The sequence below is a fragment of the Anguilla rostrata genome, chromosome 2, assembly GCF_018555375.3.
Source record: "Anguilla rostrata isolate EN2019 chromosome 2, ASM1855537v3, whole genome shotgun sequence".
In the NCBI taxonomy this organism is placed as follows: domain Eukaryota; kingdom Metazoa; phylum Chordata; class Actinopteri; order Anguilliformes; family Anguillidae; genus Anguilla; species Anguilla rostrata.
Genome location: NC_057934.1, coordinates 55,532,236 through 55,551,570, shown reverse-complemented (window position 1 = coordinate 55,551,570; position 19,335 = coordinate 55,532,236).

Genomic DNA, 19,335 nt, shown 5'->3' with positions numbered 1-19,335 from the left:
GCACATGCTGTTAGCATTTTTCAAAATGCTTTGAATTTACATATACATTACAATCACTTGGCAGATGCTCTTATCCAGAGTGACGAACAGAAGTGGAGAACATCAGTGTTATTCACAGGAATACAAAAAATCCATATCACCAAGAAGGCACAGAGGCCCATTTATAATCATCAAGTGTATTATTAGCCTAACAAACAACAATTTGTATTGCAACAATAGAAGGAACAACTAGAGAGATAACCTTAATTATAGACAGCACTACACGTATAACAATTGGAAAGGAAATCCAAGGACAGACAGAGAAAAAGAAAGGATATCTAAAGGATGACAGGAGAGCCATGGTGCAATCTGATGAGGTGAGTCTTTGACTACTTCGGAAGATGGGCAGGGGGCCAGAACAGACAGGAGACGTGACCTGGAAGTACAGGCACAGTACAGTTATATGAGTGTTTGATAACTTTTTTCCATTAAACAAATGAAATAATAATTTTTAAAATGTTTTCTGTGTTTCCCTTTGTCTAATATTAAATTTTGTCTAAAGAGCTGAAACCATTCAGTGTGACAAATATGCAATACTACAGGAAATCAGGAATGGGGCAAATACTTTTTCACAGCACTGTATAATAGAGCTGTCCCTTTAACTGCCCTAAAGACTTGCACCAAGGTTTTGAATTTGATGCATGCCAATACACCTGTAGGTAGCCAGTGGAAGGAGAGTGACATGGCTGAGTCTGGGGAGGCTGTAGATCTGATGAGCATTCTGCATGAGCTGCAGAAGTCTGATGGTGGAGGTAAGGTGGTCAGCTAGGGGGGAGATTCAGTACTCGAGATGGATGACGATCAGTGCTCAAAGTAAGAGCTAGGTGGATGGGTGAATTTGAAATGATGTAATTACTCCATATAATACCTACCATATCCAGAAATAATAAAATGCCAAAGCATCACTAATGCAACTTCTCATGCCGTTGTACCATAGAACATTGCCAAATGTGTGCACTCTCACAAAGTGCTACATGCAATTTACAAAGCTGAGTTGTAGACTGAATTGCAGTAAGTCTTGGAAAAATGAAATTTATGCAGTTCACTCTGCCAGCAAAATAATGAATACAAATCATCACTTTTTATCTCTCATAATTATTCTGTAATTGGCAGGCTATTGATTACTGTATAGCTTCATTTCACTTATTGTAATCAAAATCACTTTGTATAACAGTCATGATGGAGTGATCAAACATTATCATCAGCCTATTTTCTAAAGAGAAATTAAAATATTTTTGATATACTAAATGGATCAAATCAGAACATTGGCGCTGCATGACACAAATGGTTTGGGGAGGCTGATTACATTGTTATCTTATTTTTTCTTTTATTAACAGATTTTTTTTAAATGGTCATAGATTTGCATATTTCATATACTTAGGAAAGGTCACAAATGGGGAAACATTTCATTTCAAAGTTGACAGAGTTACTAGATATTTATACCCCCAACTGCCATACTATATTGCTATATTGTAATGCTGTACCCAGACTAGTGGTAATAATTTCATGTTCAATGTTATTTGGTGTCATATGGAAGGACGTGGTATCTCACTTTTGTACCAAATCTTTTACACACCAGAACATGGACAGTATCCCATCCCAGTGTCTGCAGGACACTGTCCTTTTATTCAGAGGTGGAAAATATAGGTTGAGAAATGAAAAGTTCTCCCCAGCATTTTGTTCCAATCCCCTGGATTTGCTAATTAGGACAATGTATCAGCCAGGGGGTAGAGCTAATTGGTGAAATCATCTGGTCTAAATTAATGGGTGGAAGAAACACATGGCAGGACTTTTACTTTCTGACCCCTGGATTTCCACCCTCTGTTTATATGGCCCAGTCTGAATAAACAGAAACATTAATTATTATACCTGGACAACCTTTGTGCCCAGGTACACCTTACTGCCATGCTCCATGCTGATGTGTTTGGGATGTTGTAATACTATAGACCCCGATATTATGTACATTATATATTATGTCACTGATTTATATGCATGTTAAATTCTACTGTTACCATGTATATTCTAATTCAATTCGTTCTAATTCTAATGCAAACAATGTTGTATAAACACACAGCATATAAATCATTAAGAAATCTTAAGAATGAAGTTATATTCACTATTACTACAATTAGTCTATTTGATATAAAAATGTGCATCAACAGATTGGCTCTCATGTTGTAAATTCTCTGCATATTCTGACTGTATGACAGTACTATGCGACTGAGCCGATATGAAACCTACTGCACATGCGATGCAGAGCAGTTGCCTGACTCTGAATTAACTTTTTCCTTTTGGTTTTTTTTTTTTTTTTGAAAAATGAGTCAATTACCTGATTTCTTTTAAAGGATTCTCATTTATAGGGTGTAGATGGTCATTTATCACCAAAGGTTTTCAGACGAAGCCTTGCTGACCCGACAAGAAATCAAACCCTTAGCTAGCTGATTTAAAGTTCAGTCTTGTATGTGTGCTATGCATGTGACCAGACAGACCTTGACCTGCTGTCAGGGACTGTATTGGCTGGGCTGAGAAGGATCCCCTTCACTTTGTATTGGGCATTGCATGCCTCAGTATGAATATGTCCTGATGATTTATTTCACTCATCACTCAGTTCTGTGTCTGGACTGTGCCCTGTCCTTGCCACAGAAGTGTCTGTTCCAACTGCTGTTTCCCTTGAATATATTCTAGTTTCTTGCAAAATATTTCAAAATTAGTTACCCACAAGGTTACTGTGTGAGAAGAATTATGTGCACTGGTTTCATACTGTAGTATCAAAGACTTTTTGCATATGCACGCATAACACACTGTTTTGTGACTGCTGCATATGAAATGAAACATAACACTGCATGTAAGAACTGGAGACTATGAATTGAATGAAGGAGAATATATTTCTTTGTTTGTTTATTTATTTTCCTATGGGGGGGGGGGGGGGGGCGTGGTGATGCCATGCTAACCTGTATGATGCGGTCAAAATCAAAATTTAATTAAGCATCATAAGCATAAGCAGCAACCACATATTTACTGGCTTGAACTTGAGACTGGATAAAATAATGTTCTTATTTTTCATTTTTTCCCCTTCAAACCATCATTGTTTATGCATTTTGAAACACAATTTTGAGTCAGAAACAGACTAAAATAAATGGTGTGTTTCATTTTTTATATATTGCCAACCAACTTAGGGCTGAACAATTTGAAATGTCCAATTAACTATTTGCAACCGCAACCACATTCATGTGCGATACACTGCTGATTCGGGACTGTGTAGTCATCTGTGCTTCTCCTCTGGAACTCATGGTTTTGCCAGACTTCTTTTCACACTGCAGCTCTCTCGCTGTAGAGATGAGTCGTCGGAAGACCTATCATATTCGGCTTTGGCATGCAGTCCAGAGGCCAGCGTGAGACACAGGATCAAATGCAGACCTCTAACCAAATGAACCCTCCTATACCCTGGGCGATAGGTATAGATAAAGATTATCAATCAATACATATATCACCTCACCATTACTGGCATGGCTTTCGGCCATGATAACTAGCTACATCGACTGCACAGAAACACTGTACAACCTAGCAACCACAGTCCATTTGTTTATGTGTAACATCTTTAACGTATTTGCATATCAGTGGAAAAACCCAACCTACCTGTAAACTAGGCTTCGATCACAGACAGGGCTGTTGAAAATGTCACAGTTTTCAAGGTTGATCAATTTTTTTTATCTTATTAACATGCATTGTGGATAGAACACACACCTCTAGCATAACATGAAAAATATAAGTTTTAAGATCAGGTTTCTTTTAACTTCAAATAGTGAAAGGGAAAAAAAAAAACAACCAAAGAAACCGTACGATCAGTTAGTGAAGTAAAACATTTAACATTTCCCTTTGGTTTCCACATGATAGCTAAATATACATTCTGAGCACAGGTATTGTGTATTTTATTAGATTGCAGAATTAAGTCTGAAATTAAAGCAATTAAAACAGAAGCCCACAAACCACAAAACTGTAATTATTACCAGTAAAGTTCTAGAGTTGATAAAGGCCTCTGCATTTATTAGGGCTTGTGTTTCCTTGCATTGTTAACAAGCAAATTGCTTGTAGAAGAGTGGGGTATTGTCAGCATTAGGTAACTGGGCAGAAGTGAAAAAAACAGAGAGATAGGGAGTCTGTAGTCTTCCCTGCATTAGGTGGTTGCTAGCAGTAGTGTGACTTCTGCTTGGGTTATTCAGACCCACTTTGTGCACCCACTTGTCTCTGGTATTGGGAGGCCCTTCCTTACATACACTCGTCAAATTGAGCATGAGAACAACTTTGAGCACATACCCACAGATGGACACATACTGGCCCTGGAATTCCACTCACGTAGCATTCCTAGTATCTTTGACTTCTTTAAACACAGATTTAAATGAATGAAAATGATGCAATTTAACTGTGAAATTAAAGCACTTATGAAATCAAGAGGTTTCTCAGCATTTGTAGAAGTCATCACCACAAAACCGAATGTAGTCCCTGCTATGTTAAAAATACTCCATTTATGTATGCTCTCAATTAAATAACAAAGCTACAATCTACCTCATAAAAGATGTTTATCTCCCACCACTCTACATTTTGAATACACAAATGGGTGAAACAGGCTTCAAATTATTGTCAGATGAGCTTTAATTTAGAAATAGTCAGTTGCTTTGTAGAACAATTCAGCAAAATAGCAACAGGCTGTCCCTTCTCAACACAACTACAGCCATTCCATATAGTGTAACATATAAACTTCTACCCACATAAACATTGCAGTCTGTGCTATAAAAAATGCTACATCATGAAAAATTGTACCTGCCTCCAAAACAAAAATGGTCTAATTCCTCAAAAATAGCATATGGGAACAACATGCAGATATGGAAATACTACAATATACATATGAATGATTAATAATACATATCTGTAGAGACCACAAACATATTTCCTATATCTATTACATATATTATTATATAAGCCTGAGGTAGTCATGCACTGACAAGAAGCTAACTTCAGACAGTAAACAGTAAGAATCTATGGATCCACCCTGCCTTGTGTCAACAACACAGGCTGATAATTGTGTGATTGTGTGAGGAATGTTTTCTTGGCACATATTAGGACCCCTTATTAGAATTTTAACATAATTTGTGCCTGCATACTTAGGCATTGTTGCTGACCAAGTGCACCCCTTTATGGCCACAGTCTACCCTTTTTCAAATGGATACTTCCAGCAGGATAATATGCCATCTCAAGCTGGTTCCAGGAACATGACAGTGACTTCAGTTTGCTCAAATTTACTTTGCACAGTCCCCAGATCTCAATCCAATAGAGCACCTTTGGGATGAAGTGGTACAGGAGGTTTTCAGCATGACTGTGTGGCTGAAAGATCCGCAGGAAATGTGTGATGCCATTGAGTCAGGATGCACCAAAATCCCAAAGGAATGTTTCCAGCACCTTGTTGAATCCATTCCACAAAATAATTCAGTCTGTTCTGGAGGCAAATGGGGTCCTGCCTGGTATGTAGGTAATAGATAGGTGGACCTGCATGTGGATATGTCAAGGCTGAATAGGCCCCTGTATGCGGAAGAGAGTTTTTTGTATAAAGAGGACTTTTTGAATTGAAATTAAAATATTGAAATAAATTATATTCCCTTGCATAGGAAAACATTGTGGTAAAACAATGTATGTTAAAACTGCCAAAGAAACCATGAAATTCGGTCCCACAAGAACTGGGATGGTGTATTGATTAAGAAACATTGTGACTTGGAAACAGAAGGGTATAGGTATAGCTTCTCTGTAGCATTCCACTGCAAGGCGGAACTTGACCTCAGTTACTTCTATAAATATCCACCAATAAATGATAAGTAGTTTTATTTGAATGAGGGACACCCATCTATGCAAATGGATAGTGCTATTTAATAGATGATTACAGTAAACAATTATGTGCATTGCCATTTTTGTTAAATATGAAAGAGAGAAGCATATGCATATAATCAAGTGAATGTTTTATTAATATGACCAACACTGTTGTGCATTTTACTTCTTAGCTCCTCTGTGCACTATTCTACAGGAAATAAATCCTAGATGATTCTAATAGCCCTGTGCTAATTGTGCTGTTAGTGCCTTCATCTACAGCATTAGACATGTTGAAAAATCAATGTTTTCCCATGTATTTATGTGTGATATTGATCCTTCTCCTCCTCCTCCTCCTCCTCCTCCTCCTAGGAAAGTATTTCTCTTCCTACACACTGTCATCATTCTCAATTATGTGGGCCTACAAACCATCCCCTGTATATGTTTAAAATGTTCACAATGGGTGAAGTGGCATGAATATCAGAGCAACATGTTTAGGGGGTTTTGTTTAATTTTAATTTCATATATGGGTATTCCTCTCTTACTGGGGTCCTACGGGTGCTACTTGCAGATATATGTCAGTACATGTTTAAGTATTCATTGTGACAATTTAGACTCTTTTTTCCTTAAACTCTCAGCCAGGTAATGACCACCTCAAAAATGTTTTATCTTGCGGTTCTATACTGAGTCCTTTTCAGTCTGGGTTCAGAGCCATGTACAGCACAATCTCTGCAGCCTCTCAGGTTTTAAGTGTCATTGTGTGACATTGTGTTTCCAATAATAAACGCTGTGCTGTGCTCTTTGTTGATTTATCTAAAGCCTTTGACGACAGTGATCATCCACTACTGTTACAGAGGTTATCTGGTATTGATTTGGATCCTATCACTTGTCTGTGGTTCCAAAATACTCTTTTATACATAACAGTGCATAAAGGTAGGTGAGACCAGATCACAATTTTTACATATTACCAAAGGTGTTCCCCAAGGTTTGGTCCTGGGGCCCGTTTTATATGCTATGTACATCATCTGCTACATCCCTAAATACCTGTAATTATCATCTGTAAGTTGATACATTATTATTATACTTTTTGGCTCAGAAACAATTAATTTTTTAACTTATCTTGAAAAGAAATGCTGTTCTCTAGAGCAAGGGAAATTGACTATAATAACTTTCATGTCGGCTCTTTACCTGGTATGCTTATTTAGAAAGTCCCCCACTACAAATACCTTGGCATTTGGATAAAGGACAAACTTTTTTTCAAAGTTCTTATTTATAATTTAACAAAGAGGTTACGATTAAAGCTCAGCTACCTGTATAGAGACAAAACTTGCTTTCCCATGTCATGCAGAAAGAGGATACTCCAAGCAATTTTTCTGTCATAAATGGCCATATACCTGATGTTAAGTGGACAACAATTTTGTGTATTTATACATTGTGATTATGTCTTGTCTGCTTTGTTACCCTTTTAGCCTGCTGATTCTGTGGTGCTTACATAGTTATGACATCATAATGGGGAATCCCTCTGGCTACCATGTTCACCTGAACTGCATTTAGCAGGGCCAGGTTAGAACAATATGCATATACAATTATGCAGACACTGATGAAGGCCGTAGATGTGATATGATCATTAATAACCTATTTTGATCATTAAGTAATCTATTTTGTCAAAATAATAATAATAATAATAATAAAATTCAGGGCAATTCATTTTTTCTATTTTAATATTGTGTTGACATGCAACTGCTACCACCCTTAAGTCATTAGATGTTTTCTACAACTCTCTACCTTTAGATTTATAACAAGTGACTGCTATGGAACCCATCACTGTATCCTATATAAGGTTGGTTTGTCATTCTCTGTCAGTAAGATGTGACCAACACTGGTATCTATAAAGCCATGCTCAATATGCTACCTTCTTATTTATCCTTATACTTCTGATCTGGAATAGCACCATATATCATACGCATTCCCAGCACTGGCTGGTACTCAGATTTTCCACTGCTAACGCCAATCTAGGTCATTTTGCATTCTGTTTCAGCACCAAATACACTTGGAATATTTTACTAATATTTTACAAGATGGTCTCATTGTTGTCACTGAGATAATTCTAGAGCTTGATTTTACATTTACATGTATCTGATTGTGCTTGTCTTATCTGATATTTGTTTTGTTGCAGCATTGCAAATGAGGGTCTCTCCCTCACTGCATCTCCAAGATTTAAATAAAGGTTGAATAAATGAAAAAAAAAATGTGGCATACATTATCGAAAGAATACCCTCAACACTAAATTGATATCAGGGCAAACACTGAAACAGGCAACAGGTAACACAGTTATTACAAAGGTATTAGGTATATGTTTTTTTCTCTTGTTTGGCCCTCATTGTAAGGGAGGAAGCAGTTTTTCTATCAACCAGTTGGGGAGCTGGGGTCAATTCTTTTTCAGTGTAGTCAAATCCAGAAGTCAGTTTATTAAATGAAAAATCCTCATTAAACATAATGGTCAATTAATTTCTGTATCTGATCACAACTCTCCGGTCAACTTATCTCCACTCTTGGTAACAATGGTACCTGCTGTGATAAATGTTGTATTTTATTTAACACATGCTGGTAACTTGCTACAATATAGCATTTTACTTTCAAATTGTTCAAAAGTATGAGTAGGCATGCAAAACATAATTACCCATTAGTAATGTCTTTATTTGGTGGGAAAAGAATGTTGTGTCATATGTGAATATAAAGCATGGTCAAATCAAGAGTCTATTTCCCTTAAAGATGGCCAGGTGTAACTCTCACTGGATCTAAAGAGAACATGGGTTCTGACGTTAAATGCCTATGAGAGAAAAATGATTTATTACCACAGTGTAGTATCTGCCTCTCAGGTAATGTTGCCATCTCATGAGACCTCAGGCCACTGTCAAGCATTCATATCCTACAGTTGACTGGTTCCTCTTTGAATTGGATATGCTCAGCCACATGTGCTACAACAGACTTTTCACATCTCCAGAGGAAACTTGCATGGGGTGGCTAGTATGACCTCCTAACCCAGAAATAACCACCTCAGTTTGGATGTTAAATGTAAATGCAAAATTAGATTGCACTTGTTTCAATTCTGAAGTTGTTTATTACGGTTTCAGATCTTTAGACAAAATTTTATATTAGACAAAGGGAGCCTGAGTAAACAAAACACATTTTCTAATTATTTAAAGTATTTAATGAAAAAGTTTATCAAACATCTATCATCTAATGTAATTACCTGTACTCCACAATATTATTTTTGTAATCAAACAATACACATGTAGTTAAAGTGCAGAGTCACAGCTTTTATTAAAGGGTATGTTTATACATTTTGGTTTAACCACATTGAAAGTACAGCACTCGTTTAATGTTCAGAACATATTATTGTTATGTACATGAAAGTAGTCGTGTTTAGTACTTTGTCACATATCTTTTCATGTAATGACTTGAATGGCTTGAAGGCATAACCAGGTGCAGAATACAGTATCTTCTCTGGTGATGCTCTGCCAGGCCCATACTGCAGCCATCTTCAGCTCTGGCTTGTTTGGGGGAACTTTCCAGCATATTAAACAAATGTTCAGTTGGATTCAGAATGGACGAGTGACTTGCCAGTCAAGAATTTTTCAGTTTTTGGCTTTGAAAAACTCTTTGTTGTTTTATTAGTATGTTTGGGATCACTGTCTTGCTGTAGGATGAAGCACCATCCAACGGGGTTGGGGGCATTTGGCTGAACTTGAGCAGATAAGGTGCTTCTGTACACTTCATTCTGCTCATCAATAAAGACAAGTGAGCCAGTACCTGTGGCAGTCATACACGCCAAAACCATAACACCCCCACCACCATTTTTCACAGATGAGAGAGGGGAGTGCTTTGGATCTTGGGCAGTTCCTTTTGGCCTCCACACTCTGCTATTGCCATTACTAAGATACAAGTGAACTTTGGTCTCATCTGTCCATGTCTGACAGTGGCTTGCATATAAATTTATATATATATATATATATATATATACACACACATACACTGCCTGGCCAAAAAAAAAGTTGCACTCTAATATTTCATTGGACCGCCTTTAGCTTTGATTACGGTGTGCATTCGTTGTGGCATTGATTCGACAACCTTATGCAACGTCACAACATTTATTTACATCCAGAATTGCATTAATTTTTGGCTGAGATCTTGTATTGATGACGGGAGAGTCAAACCACTCCGTAAAGTCTTTTCCAGCACATCCCAAAGACGTTCAAAGTTCAGGACTCTGGTGGCCAATTCATGTGTGAAAATGATTCCTCATCCTCCCAGAACCACTCTTTCACAATTTGAGCCCGATGAATCTTGGCATTGTCGTTCTGGAATATACACGTGCCGTCAGGGAAGAAAAAATCCATTGATGGGATAACCTGGTCATTCAGTACATTCAGGTACGCAGCTGACTTCATTTCATTGCCGCATAACGTTGCTGAGCCTAGACCTGACCAATTGAAGCAACCCCAGATCATAACACTGCCTCCAGAGGTTTGTACAGTGGGCACTCTCCAAAAAAATCTAAACAGTGACTTTTTTTTTGGCCAGGCAGTGTATATATGAGAGGTGCAAACACCATACACATTTATCCTAATGTAAAATGAAAGCAACATTTTACCTCCTGGAAACTGAATTCAAAATGAACAAAAACACAATAACCTATATCAGTCCCACAAGTTCAAGGTAGGTCAGTCAACACGCTGACTAGAAAACACTGTATTCCCCTGTATGGAAAAATGTCTTTTTGGATTGTTTTACAATTTTCTTGACTGTGTGGCAAATCCACCCACCTTCGATAATATCCACAATTCAAAATACACTTGCTTCAGTCATCTCTAATACTGAATGGACTATAAATAACAAAGTGAGATAAAAAACAAAAAACAAAGAGAAACTCAAAATCATGGTTGCGTGGGAGAGGCTGTACAAATTCTTTGTTGACTGGATCTGTTTTACAAACATTGCTGGAATTATAGATGGTAAAAGAAGAAGGTAGGCCACAGTGTAGTATAATGGGTAAGGAGCTGTCCTTATGACCTAAAGTTCACAGGTTACAAGATTCCTGGGTAGAACATTGTCGTACCCTTGAGCAAAGTACTTAACCTACATTGCTTCAGTATACACCTAGCTGTATAAATGGATGCAATGTGAATGCTATGTTAAAAACGTTGAGTAGATTGCTCTGGGTAAGTGTGTCTGCTAAATGCCCGTAATGTAATGTAAATTAATAAACAAATCAGCTGTTTGTTATTATGATTGGATTTCATTTAATATTAGCATATTGCCTGTCTATGAATAGTCTGAATTGTTTTTTTGGTGCTGTCCATGCTGCCTGATCTGATTTCCTTCTTTTTTTTGTGTTTTTACAAAACATGTCTTTGTATCATTAAACCTAACACCAATGATTGTCCCACTTGAGATTTATTTTCTTAACTTATCCATTAATTCAGTAATTAGCACCATGCAACAATAAAACAAACACGGATTAGTGTGCAGTTACAGGTGCTTTCCAGGGTCCTAGAATATAGCTGGCCATAATCTGTGTGTAGGTTTAGAGGCACATACAGTGAGTACCATAATTCATTGGACAGTGACACATTTTTTGTTATTTTGGTTCTGTACTCTAGCACTTTGAGTTTGAAACGATACAGTGACAATGAGGTTGAAGTGCAGACTGTCAGCTTTAATTTGAGGGTATTTTCACAAATATTGGATGAACCGTTTAGAAATAGAACCTTTTGTACATAGTCCCCCTCATTTTCGGGTATAAAAAAATATTGGACAGTTTAACATAATTTAGAATAAAGTAATCATTTTTAATATTTGGTCGCATATCCTTTGCAGGCAATGACTGCTTGAACAACCAGACGCTGGATATCTTCCCTGGTAATGCTCTGCCAGGCCTGTACTGCAGCCATCTTCAGTTCCTGCTTGTTTCGGGGACTTTTGCCTTCAGTCTCATGTATGTAAAATGCATGTTCAATTGGATTCAGATCCGGTGATTGACTTGGCCAGTCAAGGATTTTCCAATTTTTGGCCGTTAAAAACCCCTTCGTTGCTCTAGCAGTATGTTTCAGGTCATTGTCTTGTTGCATGATGCAGTGCCGTCCAATGAGTTTGGAGGAATTTGGTGTTATCTGAGCAGATAAAATATTTCTGTAGACTTCAGAATTCATTGTTCTACTTCTGTCTGCAGTCACATCATCGAAGAAGACAAGTGAGCCCGTTCCACTGGCAGCTATACAGGCCCAAGCCATAACACCCACTCCACCATGTTTCACGGATGAGGTGGTATGCTTTGGATCATGGGCATTTCCATTTTTTACCTCCCCACTTTCACAAATGCAATTATCTAGACAAAAAATCAAAAATGAATTTGCAAGAAACTCACTGTTGCATCATTTTCAAGTGGGAATTACAAGCTTTCCGTCAAGTTAGCAGTGGTCCTAAAATATTTGCGGGTCCAAGAGGAAATATCTCCAGAAAATCTCTCCAAAAATGAATAAAATGCTTTTTGTCCATTATAAAGCATATACATGAGCCCCTTATGAAGGTTTAAGATGAAACATTGCCATCAGATTAAAAAAATAATGCAAAAATATTGTCACACAATGCGGTACAGTACCTAAATGTGTAATAATTAACTCTTGTATGTATTTCTATACTCTGTATTCTCGTATGTTTTCTAGTATGGGGATGGGACGACATGAAAACAATTCTCAACCGTCCACCACGTTTTCGCAATGTTCCAACTCTCACATCATCACTGTAGCATGCTTCATAAAAACTATTACACTACTAACTAATGCTTACATTACAGTGTGAAATATTCACATTATATAATACCACTAACGTATTTAAAGAGACTCAATTTAAATACATAGTGATGATGAAATCTTACCTATGTTCAGTAGATGGAGACATAGACAATACATCAATGATACTGTTCTATTCGCTTATGTTTTGCTCCAGAAAAGGATGTCACCTAGGTACATCAGCAAACATATGGCTTAGCTATGCCCAGAATCCTCAATAATAATAGTATTTTCCAAGAAATTACCAAAAATCGTTGACCAGGTTTCGTTAGGTGCAGCGTCTTTTACTGCTGCCACAGAATGAATGCGTGAGTGAATGCGATGATAAGAAAAAATTCGGTTACGCTGACCTAAAAAACGCTATTCCAAAAGAAAAATTAGACATGTTATACATCGTTAGAAAGCTTATACTCTCATCTACTGAATAAATTAATTGTCAATCAAGCCAGACTGTATTAAAAAGGGCGACAACGTCGTAAACAACACGTGTGGTATTACCCACAGCTATTTTGGAAGGTACCCAGGCATCACAAAGGCGTGTATATTTCACAAACGGATTGTCCAAAACAATATGTGACCACTCAGTCTCAAAAGGGACAACTCTACGCGTAAAACCAATGGTAAGGTTGTATATTTATTCAATATTTAGTCCTAGATATTGAATGTAGAATGACATGGTATCATTTTTTAAAACTTTTTCTCGTTTATTTCGTTATTCAGTGAGCAGCGTTTTTACTGCTGTATTGGCATATCTTTTACATTACATTACATTACAGGCATTTGGCAGACGCTCTTATCCAGAGCGACGTACAACAAGTGCATCAGTTCAAGGTGCAGAGGCTCAGAAAAAACACACTAGAGTGAAGTAAAGATCATAGTGCCAGAAGTGACCACATAGATCAGGACTCCAACCCTGTAGGGTAACCTGTTCAGTGAACAAACAAACAATCCTGCCAAGTACAAACTAGCACTGAAATCACATTTGCCTAATCAGAATCAGACAAAAAAAAAACAATCCTGCCAAATAACAACTAACGTGATCGCATTAGCCTAACTAGGTACATTGAGCTAAACTAGAGGCTAGGGAGGGGTGGGGAGAGATGCAGCCTGAAGAGATGAGTCTTTAGTCTGCGCTTGAAGGTAGTCAGATTCTCTGCTGTTCTGACCGCCACGGGAAGGCCATTCCACCAGCGAGGGGCCAGGACAGACAGCAGACGCGAGCGGGAAGTACAGACACAAAGAGGGGGAGGTGCCAAGCGTCCAGAGGTGGCAGAACGGAGAGGTCTGGCTGGTGTGTAGCGTCTGATGATCTTCTGGATGTATCCTGGTGCTGACCCCTTAGCTGCCTGGTATGCAAGCACCAAAGTCTTAAATTTGATGCGAGCCATAACAGGCAGCCAGTGGAGGTCAGTGAGAAGGGGGGTGACATGGGAATGTCTGGGGAGGTTGTAGACCAGACGCACTGCAGCATTCTGGATGAGCTGCAGGGGTCTGATGGCGGATGCTGGCAGACCAGCCAGCAGCGAGTTGCAGTAGTCCAGGCAGGACAGAACCATCGCTTGAACCAGGAGCTGGGTTGCGTAGGTGGTGAGGAAGGGGCGGATTCTCCGGATGTTGTACAGGAAGAACCTGCACGTTCGACTCACCGCCGTGATGTTCTTAGGGCTATTGTCGGGTTTATCTTGTTGCTATGACAGAATATGATTTTTTAGTAGTGAAAGTATATTTTTATAAATGCCAAGATAGACAATATTGTCCATTATGTCATGGGTGGGGGGTGTAGTTGTAGATGAGACTGCAGGGAGGGGGTGCGTGTTAAATGAACGACCAGAGCAAGAATGGTGGCGCTGCGAAACTAATGAAACTAAAACAACGCGTTTCTGTTTTTAACTCATACTTTGGTTGCAGTAGCACTGAATGTCTGAGTTCAGTAATCTCGGCACGCCGAGGTGCCGACCACTAGGGGCTTTGCGCTAAGAGGTTAATCTTTGTCATATCTGTCCACAAGACTTTAGCCGCGTTTCCACCGCAGGAACTTTACCCCGGAACTAGGAACCTTTTGAGGAACTCAGAGCGTTTCCACCGCAGGAACTAGTGTCTAAATTTAGTTCCTGGGGCTTTATTTTACCCCCCAAAAAGTTCCTGCTCGGGGGGTAGTACTTTCCGAAAGTACAGGAACCTTTTGGGTGGAGCTTGCAGCGCTGAACATTTCTGATTGGTCGAGTACTCGCAGCATTTTTTTGTATTTATTTTCCGCCATTAACCGCCATGTTTGAAAATATGCAGCCGCAAACCAAATTTATTTTCATAATAACTTCAAATCAAACTTGTATGTTATGCGGCACAGTAGCCTAGTTTTGGTTATAGCCTGCCAACGTCTTGGAATTATAACGTGTGCTCTTCTTGCTTTAGTATTCGTTTTATAAAATGCTAAGCATTCGTGCTGGGACAGCATATTACGTAGGCTACCAAAACATTCAAACGGATTCATTCGGTTGCTGAATATATTCTTCCGGATTTTCTTTGTTAGCCCGTTGTAATTGACTCAAAACGTTTGATACAGTTATGTGAGGTATGCGGTAGTTCTGCGTAATTAACATTGGTGATACAGTAAAAGCAAACTGGAAATTACCTTCCGCACTTTTTGTCAGGGTAAAATAACAGGTTAATTCTAGTAATCATCCCTTTAGCTTTTTCAGACTGCCGTAATTTTACTCCATTTTACTGCCATTCTTCAATTCCACGAAAAGACCAGGAAGACTATGGACTAATTTATGGTGCATGGTTCGCATCTGGAGGGCACACTTCGCTGTTCAGCTAGCAGTAACTTTGAAGGAAAGCAAACGGTGGCTGTACCACTACTAATTTAAATGTTCACGCAAGTCCGAGTTTTCGTTCTATTCTTGTCATTTTGCGATTAGCCTATATGGAATTGACGATGAGAAAGTAATCAAACAGCAAATTGTTTACAACGTGTGCATGTTTTCTGCTGTTGTTGCCAGTTATATTGGAAATGTGAATGCATTCTGTCGCTTCGGATGTCAAGACATGAAAGCGAATGTTCGCATAAAAACATAATGAATGTGTTTGAGAGGATATATAAAAAAGTTACAATCTGACTATTGGCCTGTTATATACTATTTCTTGCATAACAACGGTCCAAGTTCAACTACCAACGACATTTTTGCTTGACAACGGTAAAATATGCCCAAACGGCTGCAGAAGAATATTTCAATTCCAGGTGATTAAATCGATAAAAATCAATAAATACAAAAGTAACCATATACAGTCATTGTTGGTAGCCCGTTGTATATAAGTGGAATAAACCCCTCCGGGCTGTCCCGGTTATTAGAAAATAATGTAGGCTACTTCGATGGTAGTATGGGGTTACAGAAGCAAACATGGGACAGATGGATGGACGACAACGTCGCTTTTTCATACGTCAGTGGGCTAATTTGCCTAATCTTCGCGGGACTTTAGACCGCGGTGGAAACGCAGACAACCATGGGCTGAAGGAACCTTTTAGTTCCTTGAAAAGTAGTTCCTGGGACTAAAAGTTCTGGGTAATTTTGGTGGAAACGCGACTTTTGTTCCAGAACTCTTGGGACTCTTTTAGTAAAAATTAACTGTAATCTCGCCTTTCTGTTCTTCAGGCTTATCAGTGGTTTGCATCTTGTAGTGTACCCTCTGTAGTCCTGCTGGTGTAGTCTTCTACGTATGGTAGACTTTGACACATCTACACCTGCATCCAGGTGTAGACAAAAAATGTGTCACTGTCCAATGAATTATGGTTCTCACTGTAGCTCAGAAGTATTTCAGCAGAGTATGAGCTAAAGGTGGCAAATAAATAAGTGCAATTTCATATTTAAGCCATTTTTATGCCAAAAGCTCAATTAATGTTTGGTGTGCTGGAATCTTGATCGAGATCAATAGCATCTCTCCCAGCTAAACTCTCCCAGCTTAAGCTGTATACCAAATCACCATCCATCAAGAGCGCCAGCATTTCCATGAATTAATAATTATTCCAAGTTTCACAGCAAACAAAATGCTTGAATAAATTTGGAAGTGTCTTTAATCTAAATACATCAAAGCCTTCAAGTATGCATCGCACCAGAATAAGCCGAAGCCCAATGGTTTACTGTGTGTTCTGAGTGAACGTTGAGTTTATTTTTCATGACATGAAACTATTTAACAGAGGAATACCCCAATAATGTTCCACAGTGACATTCCGGTTTCATTTCTACCTGTGGACATCTGTGTGATCAAATAACAATAACAATAATGTGTGCATTCTTTGGTATTCCTGTGTTTATAGCCCACAGTATGTAATAATGCATGCACACATACACAAAAACACAGACACAGCCCTAATCAATCTGCACCTACAGCCTGCCAATGGCGATGCAAAGTAGTTCAGAGTAGCAGAGTAGTGACTGGTTATTTTAGGGAGGTGCACGTACTTGTTTGCACTCTTTCAAACTGACAGATGATGCTGCAGTAAGAAGGGTCTATGAGATAAATCTAACCTTTATTTGAGGTAACATTGTTCAAAGAACAAACTTCTTAAATTGAGAAATAAATATTTTCCTAAAAAACGAATTAAATATGTATTATATCAAGAGTATCCTGAGAAGACATGGCAATGACATGTCTATCTGATTTTGGTTTAAAGAAGAGACGTTTATAGTCTTCAGTCAAATGTCTCCCATCAAATGATGAAATGTGTTCTCATTCCTGATGGGGTTACATTTATTTATTAGGAGGATAAACGAACATACATTACTCTGTGGTAGGAGAAAACAAAAAGCCCAAGATCAAAAGCCCTAATCTTGAATACCATGAAAATGAACCACAATTACATGTTGTCCAGTTGTAGTATGGGAGCGATTCTCTCACTGTTCATCTCATTGGATGAGCGATTTCACATTTATTGTTTAGTGAGAGACACCCTCTAGCAGCATAATGACAGTGCATCATCTACCCCAATGAATTAATTAAAATGAAGAATAACTTAATCACAAACGACATGCTCTGAATTGGCAGCCATACACATGCATGGTTTGGCCCTGAACCATAGAAAGGCCTTCTTAAATAATAATAATAATAATAATAACAATTATTATTATTATCATTATTACTATTGCTGTCATTGCTATTATTATTGTTGTTGTTGTTGTTGCTGTTGTTGTTGTTATGTTATTATTGCAAGGAAGCAGAGGAATTTGATTGTTGGAACTCGTAAGCAGATCAACAAGTTTTATTCAGATGTGATGAGCGAGAATTATTTGATTTGACACTATCAGTGAGCGAACACAGTAACACATCTCTGATGGAAAGGGAAAATTTCTTAGTATAATATAGTCAAAGGGACTCAAATTGGATGTGAATGTTCCAAGGCCTACATGACTCACAAATGTTGTGTTGTAAAGTGCATTAGAGCTCTAGAAATGGCATTTGATTTGGTGAAATGTTATGTTATGCCCATTGTGAAGTATTTTCAGACCACAACCATGTAATAAAGGACAAACTGATTGATCTGTATATAAAGCAGTGCTGTGGTTTATTTACTTTATTTATCCTGTTCCTTGTTAGTTTGACTGCTCATTGCTTCTTGGCTTAGATGTCAGAATGTAAAATTCAGTCTGCTCTTCTAAAGCACAAATCATGAGGAGCTCATCACAATACACAGTGACAAACATATTCCAAGCAACTGTTGACTGTTGCTCAGGCTTGAAAAGCTTATCAGTCTTGCATCACTGTATGCTGTATAGAACTGCTGCTCTGTTTACATTATATATCCCGTCTTAGTGTACTGGGAGAAGGCTTGCACTGAAACAATGCAATGATTTATTTCTGAGGGATGAGGAAATGATTATCTAATGGCACTGAGTGGCTCATTCAGTTAAGGTACGACACTGTGGTGCCTGCCCTAAAGTCTTGAAACAAATCCAGATACCTGACCATGCCAGGGACAGTTTGTTTGGTTAATGTTTTTTTAATCGTTATCTAGCGCCCTTTGCTGGTCAATCAGACGCCCAGGGTCTACATGCAAAGTAGCATATGAAAAGTCTTCCTCCAACTCCACTCTGTGCAAGCTTAGCTGTAGCATGCGGTGTGAAAGGAAGCAGCTGGTGACACCGTGTGTTTCAGAGGAGAACCACAGGTGTCTACACTCACAAATCAGTAGTGGGGTTTGTGCATGAATGCGGCTGTGATTGTAGATATTTGAACATTCCAATTAGGAAGGGAATTGGATGCACCGCCAAATAAAAAATAAATTAAAAAAAAAACTCATTCCAAGCTATCTGGGGGCTGTAACTGCATGTATAATATGTTTAGAGATATAGTTGTATTTGCAAAATGACTACTACTGTAGTCCTCGGGCAATATTAAAATAAAATTAAAAATTGTGACCATCAACTGAGCACCATTGTATCCAATCAAAACTGCAGTCAGCTAACATAGTTCCCTATTCACACTTATAATTTAGAAACATGCTCCTAATATATTTTTCTTCATCCTTGTCTCCACTGCATCAGCACCCCATCGAGCATCATTCCTTACCCTCCAGCCCTAGCACTAGTAGGGCCTA